The sequence below is a fragment of the Marmota flaviventris genome, unplaced genomic scaffold (assembly GCF_047511675.1).
Source record: "Marmota flaviventris isolate mMarFla1 unplaced genomic scaffold, mMarFla1.hap1 Scaffold_186, whole genome shotgun sequence".
Taxonomy (NCBI): Eukaryota; Metazoa; Chordata; class Mammalia; order Rodentia; family Sciuridae; genus Marmota; species Marmota flaviventris.
The window spans coordinates 45,001-62,500 of record NW_027288093.1 but is presented as its reverse complement, the minus strand read 5'-3'; positions in this window follow the sequence as shown (position 1 = coordinate 62,500).

The following is a 17,500-nucleotide window of genomic DNA, read 5'->3' as shown; positions in this document are numbered from 1 at the left end:
CACACACTAGGCGCACGGGCGGTCCCGCGTGGCCCCGGACGAGCCGCCGGCCGGGTTCCCTGCATCAGCCAACCTCCCGGGAGGGCCCTCGCAGGGGACAGGGCCCCACCGCCCCACCGCCGCCGCAAGAGGCGGGGAGCCCCCGAACCCTCAACCCGCACACCGTGACGAGCATCCCCAGCGACAACCGCCCGTCCAGCGTGCCCACCGCCACACCCGGTACACGCCCGGGAGGGGGCGGCAGCGCGGCCGCGACCAGTCAGCCAGGGGGGGAGGCTCGGCGGAGGCGAGGAGGGGGGCACAACCCCGCCGGGATGGAGGGCGCGCCGGAGGCAGCGAGGGGCAAAGAAACGCGGAGAGGAAACCGGGGAGGAGACCTCGGGCACAGAGTCGGGCCGCCAGGAAAACAAGCGGGGTCCCACCGCCACACGCGAGGGCGGTCCCGCACCGCCTGCGACGCCAACCCGGCCTCCGGTCCCAGCCCCGGAGCCTCCCAACGAGACCCGCCGCCCCGCCACCACAGGGTGGCCCTCCACGCGACGAGACGCGCCTGGACTCCAAACGCCAGCATGCAACGCCACACCTCGTGCCGGTCGAGTCCCACGACCTGGGCCTCTACGGCCCCAGGGTCCGCTCGCTCACCACGCCGCCCGTGGAACGCTCCCAGGGGGGGCCGCGGCGGCCGCGCCCCAAGCCAGCGCACACGCACGCAGGCCGCCCGCCGGCTCGGGACCGGGAGCGGGCAGAGGGCCACTCGCAGCGGGCGAGGGGGAAGGGGGGACGGGGCCCCTCAACCCCCGGCTGCGCGAACAGAGCCCCACCGCCACCGCGCGCACACACGCGGCAGGCACCAGCGGCCCACACGGTGGCCCCACGTGCGCCAGAGGGCCCCGGCCAGGCCCAGCGGGAACCCTCCCCCGACTCGAAGGGGGGGAGGCGTGGGCCGCGGTAGGCACAAAGAGCAGGCGCTCGGCCCCCACCCGCGGGGGGCCGGCGGACCCCCGCCCTCCCAGACGGCGGGAAGGGGGGGACTCTCGCCTACACACACCACCGACGGTAGCGTAGCGCACAAGGCAGGGGGCGGCCAATGGGGGAATCCGGTACCCCACACGAGGCACGCCCTTCACGGATCGCTAGAGAAACGTTCCTCACTGAGGGTGGGCGGCACCCGACCCAGCCCCTCTCCCAACCGGCCGCCGAGACAACGAGGGGGATCTGCGGTATGGGCAAGCACAAGGCTTCTTGAGCGTTCGCGGCCGGGGACACCCAAAGCCCCATCGCCTCGGGGACCGGACCGGCCCCAGCTCGGCGTCCCGCCACAATCGCTCAAACGCCCGGGCGACGTCTCCTTTCCCCCACCGGAGGTGGGGAAGAGCGCCCGGGCGCCCGCTCGCCTAACACTCCCCACGCCACTCGGCACTGGGGACGACAACGCAACCCGCTCCCCCCGGAGAGGGAACGCGCAACGCTGCCGAGCTTACCGCCTCGATCCCCCGAGCGAAGCAACAACGCTCTTCCTTTCGGGCACTCGCCTCAGAAACCCCCGCAGACGGGGCGAGACCGACAGCGAGGCGGCGGCCGGCCGCGGCAGCGGCACTGGGATCGGGAACAGCACACACCGGCTCAGCCTCAGGCACCTCAGGAAACGACCCGGAGCGCCCCAGGAGCACCGAAGCAGAGGCGCACCGTCGCGCCAAAGCAGCACGGCGGCAGCCCTCCCCGGCGCGGGGAGGGCCACACACGGCCCTTGGCCGCCCAGAGCGGGCGGCGAGCGAGAAGCACCCGCTACGTCAAAGGACCCCGGGAGCGAGGTCGAGGCCGGATTCCGCACCCCCGCCCTTCCCCGCACCGCGAACGGGCGGGGAGGCAAGGCGAGGGACCCGCAGGCAGGACGAGAAGAGCTGGCCCATTCACCATGAATGTCCGTCCCTCGCCTGGCGCGGCTTTGGTCCAGCCCAGGAGAGCGCAGAGTCACCACATCGATCAGCAGAGTGGGCGGGAGAGACCCAGGGAGCAGGGGGAGACCCGGCGAGGACCGCTTCTAAGAGGAGCCTGCTACGGCCTCACCGGCCCCACACCCCAGGGAGAGCGGCCGACGACACGGAACGGGGAACGCCTGACACGCGCGACTCAGAGCCACGGAAACGAGCGTCGTCACACCGCCCCCGGTGCCCGCAGCGAGGAGCGCACGGGCGGTAAAGGACCACCCGCCACCTCCCCCGCCGCCCCCCGGCGCCAGAAGACCGGCCGGCCGGAGGTGGCACCACCACCGCGAGGGCACTCCAGGTGCGCCAAAGAGCCGTCGCACGCAGGCCCAGGCAAGCAGCTCCAGAGGGAACGGGTCCGGGCCACCCCATCAGCCCAGAGCCCGGCACGCACCCGGAGGCCCAAGCTCCCTCCCTCTGGCGGCACGCGCCAGAGGACAACGTGTCAGCACCTACCCGATGGCAGAAAACGGCCAACTCGGGCCAAAACAATCGCGACCGGGGCAACGGGGAACAGTTCACTCAGCACCGCCGCCTTCCCTGAACAGAGTCGCGGTCAGCACACCGCGATATCGAGCCCATCACCGAGCTCCAGAGCCCCTAGGGACAACTGGTCGACCCTCGTGGACGAAGGCGAAAACAAGAGACGGGGACCACCATCTCCAACGAGCAGGACCGGGGGGCGGCCGGGGAACACGCTAAGGCGACCCACCACCGAAGGACGCCGGGCATAGCCATCAGGACAAGCCCCGGGCAGCGGGCCCCCAAAGAGGGAATGCGGCAAGGCCGGCCAAGCACACCCCTCTGGCCCGCCCGGCGCAGCCCCGCGGCCCCGCGGCCAAAACCCGTGAGAGAGAGGGAGAGGGAGAGGGAGAGGCAGCGGGAGAAAAATAACACAGGAGTCCCGGCGACCGACCCAGACGGGGCCAAGCGAAGCCCGTGGCGGCGAAGGAACCGCTCAGACTGCCACCCGAGGCGCCCGCGGCCCGGACCGAGCAGGGAGAGAAGACAACCGACACACACACAAAGCCTGCCGGTCCAGTATACCGCCAACGGGCCACAACGGCCCAGCCCAGCGCGACCGAGACAGTTCCGCTGGCGCCGCCCAACTCCTGGATCTCTGTCTCGGCCACCGCCACCGAATATCACGCCTTGGCGACTTCCGAGGATCAGACGCTCCCATAAAAGCGGCCACCAGGTGGAGCTCGACAACCGTCAACCAAATCAGGCGGAAGGGACGCGGAACCTCGGGCGGCGTCAGCGGGATCCGCTCCGCAGGGGTCGTAGAGAGTCACCCGGACACATCCCACCAGCCGGGTCGCCCCGCCAGGGCCCCCCACAGCGGCGGGCGCGAGACGCAGGCAGATCGGCCCAGCACCCCTAGAGAATCCGGCCGGGGACACGGGCGGTGTGGGACTTCAAAACCGAAACCACCACGGTGAAGCCACTATCAGACGGGCAGATTGCTAGGCCACGGTCGGATCCATCCACAGAATGGAGGAATTGACAGAAACGTGTAAAAACCCGTTGAAATCGGTTGCTTGGGAATTTGATCTGCTGGTCTTTGGGCTTGGTGTTTCCGCCTGTTTCTGTACCCAAAAAAAAAAAAAAAAAACCGGAAGATGAACAGCCTCTGAGAATCCTTCCTCCTCTGTCTGTGTCTGTGGTTCAGTGCCAGAGGGCCGGCCTAGCACATAGGAGGCACTGGGTTTGAGCCTTAGCGCGGCATACAAAAAGGAACACAGTCAAGAGAAGGCGTGCTGTCCACCTACAACTACTCTAAAAAAGAAAAAAGAAAAAAAAAGAATACTGACCATAATAGGAAAAAGGATTCTTCCTTGTGGAGTTCTATTTTGTCTGGCCACATTTTATATACATATATAAACATTTTTTTTTTTTATTTTTTTAAGAGAGAGTGAGAGAGAATTTTAATATTTACTTTTTAGTTTTCGGTGGACACAACATCTTCGTTTGTATGGGGCGCTGAGGACCGAACCCGGGCCGCACGCAACCAGGCGAGTGCGCTGCCACTTGAGCCACATCCCCAGCCCCTTTTTTAACTTTTACTTATTTTTCTTTTTTAAAGACAAAAGAAGGAGAGAGAGGGAGGGAGAGAGAGAGAGAGAGAGAGAGAGAGAGAGAGAGAGAGAGAGAGAGAGAGAGAATTTTTTAATGTTTGTTTTTCAGTATTCAGTGGGCACAACATCTTTATTTTATTTTATGTGGTGCTGAGTATCGAACCCAGCGCCCCGCGCATGCCAGGGGAGCGCGTTACCACTTGAGCCTCATCCCCAGCCCATTAATTCTTATCTGTATTTGTGTTTTTATTTACCAATTTTTTTTTTCATCTTGTGAAAACAGATCAACTTTAATTTCAGCACCTGAAGCTATCCAAGGGTATGCTCTATAAAGGTCATGGGACTGTTGTACACATTCAATAAAGTGACAACTCTGCCATACCACTTAGTATCTCACAATCAGGAACATACTTTTGAATTGCTTAAACAGAATCCACAGAATTAAAACAAAATCAGAAGCCATCCACAGTTATACTAATTGTCAATTACAAGTTTTACAATTAATACTTGATATAACAGTCAATATATAGCAGGGGATATTGAAATGATTTCAGAGTCTCATCCAGTTGTATTCGATTGGGAAGGTTTCTTGAATGGGGATAAAACTGGCCAAAGATAGATACAACCAGGATCAGACCAGCAAGTAAAAGTCCTACCACAGTTTCTGTGGTTTCCACTTTTTTTTTCTTTGTCAGTTAAAAGTGAACAGTGAGAATTAAATACTTATCTTTACATATACACAAGGTATGCTGTGAAGCATACTTGCTTACAAACATATAAAAATACTTGTTAAATAGTTCAATAAGAAAATAATGCACAAAAGTACATAGCAAAAACATTAACCATCTGTGACTCTGGAAAGCTCAATTCCGTGTTTTATATGACAGCAAACAAAAACAACTTTAGTTTTTTTGGAATGCCTTAAACCTGAAATACTTGAAAAGGAAGACAGACAGAAATCATTCATTCTTATCCTTAGCATGGCTGTGAAAGAGTTAAATTAAGAAACCAAGTACACATTGAGATGCCCAAGTCCAGAATGAGTCCAAATATTTGGCCACATAGAACACTATCATCTTCAAGAGGAGGAGTCATCACAGGCTTGATAAGCAGTTTTTTGTTTTTTTTTTTTTAAAGAGAGAATTTTTTAATATTTATGTTTTAGCTTTCGGCGGACACAACATCTTTGTATGTGGTGCTGAGGATGGAACCCGGGCCGCACGCATGCCAGGCGAGCGCGCTACCACTTGAGCCACATCCCCAGCCCCGAGAAGCAGGTTTTAATCCATAAATACAATAGGTATTTTGGTATTTTGGCCACTGGGAAAGAAAAGCTGTAGTATCAAGAAAGGTCTGATATGTCTCAATTTTGTAAACTCCGTTCAGTGTATTTAAGGTTATGTAAGGTTGACATCAAAATCTTTAAAGATAGGCAAAAAATTCATATTAAAAAAAAAAACCCTCCTGTGGATGTTAGAATAACAGTAGGTAATATGATTCCAGAAGTTAAAAATTATTTCACAACCTAAAACTTCAGCTTAGCAAACAGCTTAGGTTGCACAACTGATTCATCCCTATTAAGATGTAAGCCCTTAAAAGAAGAATATGTCTGTATATGTAGACATGTATTTAGAAAGAATCAGATCATCTTTGAAGCAGCCTTAGTGTTTCCTTTAAATTGGTCTGGAAAGGATTAGCCGGCTTCTTGGTCTAAGGCTAACACGGTGATCATTTGTCTAAGGCTAGAAAGGTACCAACATGAGGTAAACCATCAGGAGAGGAGGAGGAGATGAGGGCTTTTCCTGGGAGTTGGTAGCTAAAATTCAAGGGATTCTTAGAAAATGACACAATGGCAGCCTTTCTTGTCTTTTTCTTTCCGAGTTGGTTCCGGTGAAGGAGGACATTCTTGCTCTTGAAATTTCCTTATAACCCGGACAAGTTCATGAAAGGCTTGATCTACATTCATCCTCATCTTTGCTGATGCCTCCATGTATGTTACTTTAAGTTGCCATGCTAACTGCTGTCCTTCCTCCTGTGTAACCTGTCTTTCATGATCCAGGTCTGCTTTATTACCAATTAAAATCATTGGAAACTCATCACGATCCTTTACTCTGAGAATCTGTCTTTGAAACGTATAGATTTCTTCAAAACTGCGGAGCCCAGCCGGGCCGTGCCGCGCCGAGCCGCGCCGAGCCTCCGCCGCCCGCCCTAGGCCCGGCTTCGGGGACGTGTGCGGACGGGCGGGGGTCCCGAGCGCCGGGAGCTGCCAGGAAGGACTCTGGGCGCGGCAGCAAGCCCCGGGGCTGACTTGGTGCTGCCCGAGGCGCAGAGAAGCCGACTGAGCGCAGGGGTCAGGGGCTGCAGCGGCCGGGGACTGGCTCCTCTGAGCTTCTCCGCAGCGCCTGCGGAACGCAGCCTCCACCGCCGCTACAAATGGCCGTCTATTTACCTATCTGTTTACCTGAGTTTTTTGTTGTTTTTTGAGCATTTTCTTAAACCGCAAGTCATTTTCCATTGGGTCACAGAGCCAAATTTTACGTTTAGGCACTTGGTAATAAGAAGCTATAACAGGGCTCTAAGAGCGGTTGCCTTGGCTAAAAAGCGTGGGCCCTTGTCCCAGAGCGAAACAACAACAACAACGGGGGGGTGGGGGGGGGGACAAAAAGCCAAAAAAAAAAAAAAGAATCAAACAAATAATCCAATCAATCCATGGGCCAAGGACCTGAACAGATACTTCTCAGAAGTGGATTAAGACGCTCCTATAAAAGCGGCCACCAGGGGGAGCTCGAAAACCGTCAACAAAATCAGGCGGAAGGGACGCGGAACCTCGGTCGGTGTCAGCGAGATCCGCTTAGCAGGGGTCGTAGAAAGTCACCTGGACACGTCCCGCCAGCTGCCCACCCCACCCCCACCCCCACCCCCCCCCACCCCGCGCCAGGGTCCCCAGCAGCAGCAGGAGGCGCCGGCAGTCTGCCCAGCACCCCTAGAGAATCCGGCGGTGTGGGACTTCAAAACCGAAACCACCACGGTGAAGCCACAATTAGTCAGGCCGACTGACTGATAGGCCACGGTTGGATCCATCCAGACTATGTAGGAATTGACGGAAACATGTAAAAATCAGTTTGAAATCGGTTGCTTGGGAATTTGATCTGCTTGTCTTTGGGCTTTGTGTTTCCTGCTTTTTCAGTACAAAAAAAAAATTGGAAGATGACCAGCCTCTGAGAATCCTTTCTTGTCTAGGGGCTGTCTGTGTCTTTGGGTCAGTGGCAGAGGACCGGCCTAGCACAGAGTTTGAGCCTTAGCACGCCATACAAAAAGGAACAAATCGAAAGAAGGTGTGCTGTCCACCGACAACGTACTACGAAACAGAAAAAAAAAAAAAAAAAAAAGAATACTAATCATAATAGGAAAAAGGATTCTTCCTTGTGGAGTTCTATTTTGTCTGTTTGGCCATTTTATCTTTTTCTTTCTTTCTTTCTTTTTTTTTTTTTTTTTTTTTTTTTTTTTTTTTTGTTGTTGTATTTTTATTTTTATTGATCTATCAATATCACGGAGCCAAATTTTACATTTAGGCACTTGGTAATAAGAAGCTGTAACAGGGCTCTAAGTGAGGCTGCCTTGGCTAAAAAGCATGGTCTGTTGCCCTAGACTGAAACACCACATGCTCTGGGATAAATCAAGCTGGAGAAAGCTTGCCATCTCTACCTTCATTTTTATCTGTGTGCACATATTACGCACTGTTTCATCTAAGAAGTAGCAGTGCAACCAATATCTATCAGCCCTAAATGGACCCAACCCCTGCCCTCCCCAGCCACACAGGAGAGACCACAGTCTGAGCAAGAGCACTTCATGGTGTTGTCAGTCTGGTGTTGTGGCTCAATGGTACAGCACTTACCAAGTACGTATGAGGCACAGGGTTCAATCCCAGCACCACATTAAAATCATCATCATCACCTAAATAAACAAAATAAACATATGTATATATTTATCTGTTTATTTATTGGAGGAGGCCTGTAACCAGGGATTGAACTCAGTGGCACTCACTGACTGCGGAGCCACATCCCCTAGCCCTACCTATCTAGTATGTTACTTAGAGACAGGGTCTCACTGAGTTGCTTAGTGTCTCACTTTTGCTGAGGGTGGCTTTAAACTCTCGATCCTCCTGCCTCGGCTGTGTGTGTGTGTGTGTGTGTGTGTGTGTGTGTGTGTGTGAGAGAGAGAGAGAGAGAGAGAGAGAGAGAGAGAGAGAGAGAAGCGTGTCTGGGATGACAGGCATAGGCCACTGTACCCAGTCACTTATTTATTTTATTTTCAGTATGACTTCAAGGTACACACAAGACAATCACTGCCAGGCGTAGGAGGAACATAGCACATTGATAAACAGTCAGATGTTTGAGGAAGCATTCAACAATCTTAAGGTAGTGTGCAAGTCTTTCAATAACCTCAAAATACCTACATGAGGGTTGGGATTGTAGCTCAGTGGTAGAGTGCTTGCCTTGCATTCGTGAGGCCCTGGGTTCCATCCTCAGCACCACATAAAAATAAATAAATAAAAATAAAGATATTGTGTCCATCTACAGCTGAAAAATAAATAAATACATAAATAAATGGATGAATGAATAAATAAATACCTACATGAAAACCAGAGAGAATTAAAAGAAACGATGGATAAATCTATTATGGCAAAGAGGCGAGAACACTCATCCCTTAGCAGCTGACGACTTAGGCCATAAATAAATAATCAGTAACAAAGGACAGCAGAACTACATCGCGAACAACCCACACCTAATGGGCATGTTCAGAACACTGCAAGGCCACCACCACACAGCAGACATTCTTTTAAAGCGAATACGGAATGTTTACCAAAGTTGACCGTAGAATGGAACATAAACCAAATCTCCACAAAGTCTAAAAGATGAAATCACACCACAACTCTTCTCTGAACAACACAAAAGTAAGCTGGAGGTCGGGCATGTTGGCCACTGCCAGGAGTCATTTCAAGAACCGGATTAAACCCAAAGAAAGTATAAACCTGTAGATTCACAAATCTCAGGGAGAAATAGCAGCATCCATCTTTCACAAACTCTTGAGAGGGGCAGGTCAGGGGTCAAGGTGAGATTGAAATACCCCCAACAAAGTGTCAACTTTATCAAATCAGTAGCCTAGAGAGAGCAGGTACTTGTACTATTCCTTCTCGGTGCCATTGTGGTTTTTTTTTTTTTTTTTTTTTTGGGGGGGGGGGGAGGGGGAGGGGTGGTTCCAGCCACTTTGGGTTCCTACCACTTTGTCTGCAAGGGAAAATTTGTTTTCTGTCAGGATGGGGTGCCAGTTATCAGGGCGGGCGGGGAAGTAAGATTCTTACACTAAACCGGGCTTGCTTGCGGGCAGGTCTCAGTTCTAATTTACATAACAAAAGGCAGTGCAAAGTCTCTCCCACTGCCCCTGAAGGAAGAAAAATGTGGCCTCTCCAGGCTGTTCACAATTCCCAACCTGTTTCAAATTCCAGTATGGTTTCGCGTATCTGTTTTAAGGGTCAGTTTGTCTCTCTGACTCTGCATTTATGCTGACCGATTGGTTTAAAACTAAACTAAGAGGTTAATTTGAATATCATTTGTTTCAGAGCATTGGTTCAATGTGTCCACCAGCATTTAATTTCTCTCTCCTGATGTTCCTTAGTAATCTGATTGCTTTGGCCTCCTTCTCCTGGATCATGTGTAACTTGCCCCCCTTTGGTATAAAAAGAAACCTAGGAGGAGATTGATCCTAAAGAAAAGGGGTGCTCCACTAAGTGAGAAACTGAAAATCAAGCGAGAGAGAGAGTGTGTGTGTGTGTGTGTGTGTGTGTGTGTGTGTGTGTGTGTAAGTTATAGAGAGAGAAGGGGAGAGTCTCTTGTACTTCAGGGTTTTTGTTTGTCTGTCTGTCTGTTTGTTTCTTTGTTTGTTTGTTCTCTAATAATTACAGTGTTTCAATTGGAAGCTCTGCCCTGGGTAATTCTTTCCAATTCTTAGAAAGTAGTAACTGTGGTTATGTTCATTTCTGTTAATGATCCATTCTTCCTGCCTCTTAAATTCATTGATCACCCAGAACTTTTTTGTTTGGGGCAGGAGGGGGCCAGGTGCTTGAGAGAATTTTTTTTTTTTTTTCCTGTGTCATTTGAACGGAGATTTGGACCTCTGACTAAGAGTAGAGTTTTCCTAGAGAAAAGAGAAGAGCTCTAAGGGAAAAGCAGGGGGATTAGATTTAAAAAAAAAAAAAAAAAAAAGCCTTTTGAAACCAAACTATTGTTAGGTAAAACTGCTTACTCTTTGCCGTGAATGAGAAGAATCTTAAAATATGTGATGTGTTTGGGTCAGTCCAATGTGTCTTTGCGATGATTCATCATCTGAAGTGGCACCCCCTTTCTCCACTGAAAAGTCTTAACTGGGCCTCTTCAGAAATCTTCACCCAGACTGGTTTTAGGTCTGTCAGGCAGCCGAAGAGTCTCTGCCAAAGAACTCAAGGTGGATAAACTTCCTATTTTCGTGTCGCCCTGTTTACTTGGCCACTGGCCGAGAAGATACCAGCACTCCCCCTTACTAGTTTTTCACAAACATATCCAGAATAGTACTTTGAAGAAATGTGCAAACAAGGCCTCTGGCCTTGAGCTGGACTTCACAGAGATGTCTACAGGTTTAAGATACGAGAAGAAGTTACCAACTGGACTCCATGGTAACAGCTGGCAGGGGGAGACTAGACAGGGGAGAAGAAGCTCTCCCCTTCTCAGGTGTTGTCCTCGAGGGGTTAACATGCCCAGAACAGTGAGAGAAAAAGCTGCTTTTATGTGAACTTCTGCTGACCATGAGTTTCTGAGCCCCTCCCCTTACATGCTCGGTAGAAAACTCTGAAACTACCTGAACTCAGGGGATTAATTCATTACAGCAAAAGCCAGCCGTGTCCTCTGAACTTGGCTGCAGCCAAATAAAACCGTTTTCCTGCTCTGTTCGGTCGGTGCCTTGCCTCATTTGTCCCTACAACACATCCATGTAAGGAAGACTTTATCAAACCAGTAGCCTAGGTAAAGCAGGTTCCAGGTTGCTTTTTGCCACCACCACCACCACCACCACCACCAACAACAACCCCTCCCCCCTTTCGCCCCCCCCCCCTTCTTTGCAACTGAGAGATAAGATCCAGCTAACATGGGTCACTCTATATGCAATGAATACCAATAATTTCTTCTGATTTTTTTTTAACTACATACAAACAAACAAACCAAAAACCATGAAAAGTATAAACTATGTTACTGAGAATCAAGAAGAGTAATTCACTCATGTAAATTCAGAAATTCGTAAGGGTGGCTGTGGTTTCTGTCTGTTGCTGTTGTTGTCCTTTTTGTCTTTTTTAAAAAAATTTTCTCCCAACAGTCAAATCAAGGAACTGGGGGGGGGGGGGGAGGTGGGGGGGGGTCAGAAAGAAAATGTAACAGGGGTCCACTTTATATGCTTTGAGTATAAGTCTCACTGCTCAGCCACTGAGGCTCATGTTAAAACCCATATCCTTTTTCCTTTCTCTTTTTCCTTCCCTCCCCCTCCCTAATCATAGGTGAAGGCTATATTGACTTTCAGGGTGGGTTATCTGCCCATTGGCTAACAAATATTTAGAATTTCCATCCAGAAAATCACTTTTCTGTTTGATAACCTTGTTAGGCCTCGAACAACAGAGTGTCAGCAGAGTCGTCAGAGTTTTGTTGCTGTAAAGGTTCAGTTCTTATGTTTTCTTATTATAATAAATTCCCCCTCTTCCTTCTGAGATGCTTTGCCTCTGAGCAACACCCCCCCCAACACCTACCCCCCCTTCTCTCTCTCTCTCTCTCTCTCTCTCTCTCTCTCTCTCTCTCTCTCTCTCTCTCATTACCGCAGGGCTCCATAAGTTGCTGAGGCTGTGTTAGTCTTGTGATTCTCCTGAATCACCCCACATGTCTGTCACTGGAGATGTGTACACATCTGGGGAGTAGAGTAGTATGCTGTGTGTGAGAGATTATTTTATTCTTCAAAAGTCGGTACACTTGAAGACATATAGGTTTCCTACATGAGAGGTCACCAATTAGTGCCCTTTTTATTAGAACGTGTATTGTATCGAAGCTCTAAACTTATCCCATAGTCAGTGACACATGTGGAAGTTCTAACATATGCATTCGGTGTAACATTCAGATTTAAAAAAAAAAAAAAAAAAGATCTGTGCTTGGGGCTGGGGATGCGGCTCAGGTGGTAGCCCGCTCACCTGGCATGCGTGCGGCCCGGGTTTGATCCTCAGCACCACATACTAACAAAGATGTTGTGTCCGCCGAAAACTAACTAACTAACTAACTAAATAAATAAATATTTAAAAATTCTCTCTCTCTGTCTCTCGCTCTCACACTCTCTCTAAAAAAATTTTAAAAATAAATAAATAAATAAAAAGATCTGTGCCATTAATGACCAGTTTTCACATCTGTTAGTTTTAATTGAGTAAGTAAGGGTTTGGGGATCGTTTGTTGAAAGAATACTCCTGTACCAGGTGAGTGGCACTGTTTTCTGAATGCATAAGAGTATTTGTCCACTTGAGTCCAAGCTGTTCACCTAGGTCCAACTGTTGGTGAGCAAAAACCACATCGTGGCAGTTATCTGGCCAGAGTCATAGATTCTGAACGTGGCTTCCAAAGTCAAAGGTCAATGAATGTACGTAGGACTTGTAGGCAACTGTTGATGTGAAGATCTCTGGGCTTGTTGTACAGTAAATATGTCTGTGTTCCTTCAGCATAGAAGGAAATGTATTCATTATAGAATGCAAAGCTTGGGCTAGGGTTTTAGCTCGGTAGTAGACCACTTGCCTGGGACGTGTGGGGCGCTGGATTCGATCCTGAGCACCACAGAACCCAAAACAAAGGGGCAAACAAGCAAATAGGGTAAAGATAGCGTGTCCATCCATCTACAACTCAAGAAATTAAAGGGGAAAAAAATTAAAATGCAAGGCTTAGCCAGGCATGGGTTGGGGGTTCATGTGTGTCCTCCCCCCCCCCCCCCCCAGAGGATCAGGAGGAGCTTGAGAGAAGGATTGTAAGCTCATAGCGAGAGAAAGTAACCTCGCGAGACCCCTGTCTCCAAAAGAAAAGTTGTGATAGTAAAAGCAAATGGGACTCCGTTTTGTTTTATGTCTCCATTCTGTAAAACAACCAGGCCAAGTAGAAGGGTGATGACTGGGGCAAGATGTTCTTTTCCTTGTGCTATAGAAACCTTTAAGAACACGGAACTACGTGATGGGACATTGTTTCTGTAACTAGCCCATAACGGTGTGTGTGGGGGTGGGGGGGGGGGGGCTATGCTTCTGTCACTGGAGTGGCTAGGCTGATTGTGATTGGCTGAGCGTCCCTCTGCCTGACTTCACTCTCCCGCTTCTGTAACTTGGCTTGCTTGCATTAGCTAGACGCCCCCTCCCCCCAAAACGTCCCTTTTGCAGGTTTCAGTCTTATAAGGGGCACCCTTGCAATTGTTTGGGGCTGGCCAGGGGAACAGCTTTATGTTCTTCTGCTCAGTCGCCACTACTTGTGCTTTAATAAAGGCTTGATTCCTTTCTACGTGAGTCTGGAAGTCAGTTTTTGAAACCCTGGGACCAAGCTTTAACTAGAACAAGCAAGCAAGCCAGAAAACAAATGAATAGATAGATAGATAGATAAATTGAATATGGGGATGTGGCTCAGTCAGTGTTCAAGTGAGCGCTTCTGGGTTCAACTCATAAATCAATGGATTTACCAAAAATGTATAAAAATATCTGTATAAAAAGGGGAGGGGATGTTGGTTTAGCTCAGTGGTAAACTGTGTCTGTGTTCAGTCCCCAGTTCCAGGCTCCAGTCAGAAACCAGCCCCTGTGTAAGGGGCTGGTTTTTAGTTCCATCCCCACCAAGGAAACCCTGACATGCGTATGGGGAGCCTTATTTGTCTATTGGATGCCAAGGGTAGAGTGATTTCCATCTTGATCTCCCCCCCCCCCACCCGCTTTTTTTTTTTTTCTGTGTGAGCAAGGTCTCTTCTAGTGTCTTGATTTTATTTATTTATTTGGCCTAGTTGGAAACAATGCCTTTATGTTATTAGTTTCTTTTTATCTGGAGCCGAGGATGGAACCCAGGGCCTCGAATATGCTAGGCGAGCACTCCAACGCTGAGATATAAAGGACCCCAGCCCATCCCAGCCCAGCACGGCAGTCTTCAATTTTTTTTTTTTTCCTTTCCCGTGGGCACTTTGAGATGAGATTGCCTTGCCTGTTTTGGTTGTTTGAGTCTCTCTTTGTTCACTACTTTTGTTTCTTTTGTGATGCTAGGCTGGGGAAGAAACCCAGGGCCTTGGGCATTGGTCCACAAACGGTCTTGATTGCTGGGCAACACCCTCACCTTTTTTCTTTTGTCTCTTCCCTTCCCCAGAAAGTAAACCCAGGAAGGGCCTCCCTCTCCTTCTCCCAGGCCCAAATTCATCCTGTTTGGGTTTTGTGCGCAGACCGGTACACACTAGACACACACACACACACACACACACACACACACACACAGGAAACATCACTGTTTTGTTTTTGTTTGTTTCTCTCTTAACCTCATCCAGGCCCTCCCTCATAACTCTCAGGGGTGGGGGAAGGTGTTTACTATGGACCTCTAGTGGTGACAGCCTTGGGAGGGACTACTGCTGGGGAATTGGAGTGAGTGGGATGGGGGAAGTGTGGATTATAGTTCAAATTCCAAGGGTCGGGCAGAGGCACAGAAGCTATCTCCTAGGTGGGGCATGTTAAAGGCTAAGGAAAGTGATCAGATACCAGGGGTGAAAGAGGTATGTCCTCCCCCCCCCCCCAGTGCTTCCGGGGGACTTTACTGTATGGGGGAGGGGGGGCGGGGGAACAACCGCACTGAGGCCCGTGCCCATCTGTCTTTCCAGGGACTCAGTAGGCTGAGGGAAGAGAGGAAGATATGACGCGGCGGCTTGCAGCGTAGTGATCTGTATATGGATATAGATATACATATCTAAGTCTGTCTGTCTGTCTGTCTCTCTATCTATCTATCTATCTATCTATGTCTACACATGTAGATAGATTATATCTAAACTGGAAATGGAACTCAGGCAGGCCTTCCAAAATGACGGTAGCTTTGCGCCACCTAGCGTTCAGTGACTGCAACTAACGAGGCTGCCCTTTTCAGACCACAGACCACTCACTGTGGACTCCCAAGTTCCACAGGGTGGAAACCCGTCGCTATGCACATTCTCGTGTATATGCTTGTGTTTCTGACCCGGTGGCAAGATGAGATCCGACTGAAGAAGCCAAGCAAGCCTAAAACGTGTGTCCCACCTTCACCACTCCTAAGTGTGGAGGATTAGCTGACTGAGAAAGCCTTAGGGGAGGGAGCAGCTTCGGTCCCATAGGGGACAGTTGGGGAAGGCAAGGACCCTGAGTAGCTGCACAGTTGCTCTGGGATCCAATTTTACCTGTAGAACTACTCGGCGCTACATAAACCTCAGCCAGCCAGCCAGCCTGTGCTGCATTTTGTCCTGTCTTTATTGGTATTAGGTACTTTCCAGAAGAAATGGGGGGGGGGGGGGGGATTTCCCATCTCGTGTCAAGAGTCTCCCGGGACCGAATCCTCCTTGTCCATGCTTTCCTTGAAGATCCTTTAGAGATTCTTCACTTCGAGATGGACGGTTGTGTGTGCTGCTGCAGGTTTGACAGCCATCCGGGAGGAAAAACAACCACCAAAAAAAAAAAAAAAAAAAAAAAAAAAAAAAAAAAAAGTGTCCCAAATCATCTTTGTCATCATTCCACCATCCTTGGAAGAACGAAGTCGATCCAAAAGTCCTGGAAGAGAACAGTAAGAGTAGTGAAAGATCAGAATGGTAGGACCGTGTCCAGCAACCACCACCTCAGCTACTCACCAGAGAAGGTGAGGTCCTGGGAGTACTCAGGCAACCTCCAGAGACCTTGAGCTTTAACCAGCAAATAGAGAAAGGAGAGAGGGAAGGGGAAGGGGAAGGGGAAGGACACCCCCCCCCACCCCATGTGATAACACCACCACAGGGTTTATCACAGACTGAGATAGGATGTTGTCTCCTTTGATGTTAGCCAACATGAGCAATCAAGGGACACTCCCTCTCAAAAAAAAAAAAAAAAAAAAAAAAATTGAGGTGTAACTCCGTGGTGGTGGTTAGGTACTTCTGGATTCAATCCAGTGGAAATCATATCACCTTTCTTCCCTGTTTTAGGCAGACTTATCTGTCCTTGAGTCCACGCCCAGCGTAGTCTTGAAGTCACATAGACTTTGGAGACCAGAGGATGTCAGAAATGACTCTTATCAAAAGTAAGAAGCCGAATTACAACTGCGGCCAGGAAGAAGTGCAAGGTGGCCTTTGAATCTCCTCTACAAAACCTCCTGTTGTTGCTGACGTGCAGAAGAGTCCCTGTGTTTTTGCTTTGCCAGTGCTGCCATAAGCCTTTTTTCCTGTGTCTCAAGACCTTGCCATCCTTATTGGATTGGGCCAAGCTTTCAGCAACAGGAAGAGGAGAGAGAGAGAGAGAGAGAGAGAGAGAGAGAGAGAGAGAGAGAGAGAGAAAGGCCGGGGGAGGGGGAGCAAATATTAAAAAAAAAAAATCAAGAACAAAAATAAAGAAAAGTAACCGAAAGGAAGCACCACCAGCACCAGCACCAGCAGGAAAGAAACAGTGAAGCAAAAGTGAAAGAAAGGAAGGAGGGAAGGAGAGAGGGAGCGAGCGAGAGTTGAGTTGGTGGGCAAGGAAGGACAGAAATGCAGAAACACTCAAGAGCACCCCCCCCCTGGCTGTGACATTCCTCTCCAGGTACTGACCACCAAGAGAAGAAAAAGCCCAGACCCACACAAGTAATGATTTGATGCATGCAATTAAAACTGAACTCCCGATTAGGAAAGAATGTCCCCACTTGAAATAAGGAATATTCGTGGAGTCATCCTACCGCCACTTATAGCTAAAAAGAAACCATTGACAAATTAACTTGGGCGGGGGGGGGATGGGGGGAGGAAGAGGAAGAGGAGGAGGAGGAGGAGGAGGAGGAGGAGGAGAGGGAGAGGGAGAGGGAGAGCGGAGGGGAGGGGAGGGGAGGGGGAGGTTAGGGTGCGGGTGGGGGAGGGGAGGGGAGGGCGGGGCGAGGAGGAGGAGGAGGAGGAGGAGGAGGAGGAGGAGGAGGAGGAGGAGGAGGAGAAAAACAGAGGAAGAAATGAGACAAGAGAAGTCTGCGAACTCCATTTTGCACACAGATGCCCCTGGTGGCACAGGATTGTAATCCCAGGGACTCGGGAGGATGAGGCAGGCAGAGTGCAATGCGTCAAAACTCCAGTAGCACTCCCAGTCCCACATCAAAGCCAACCAAAAGAAAAACACACATAATTTCACTTACCCAGGCAGTATTTACATTGGGA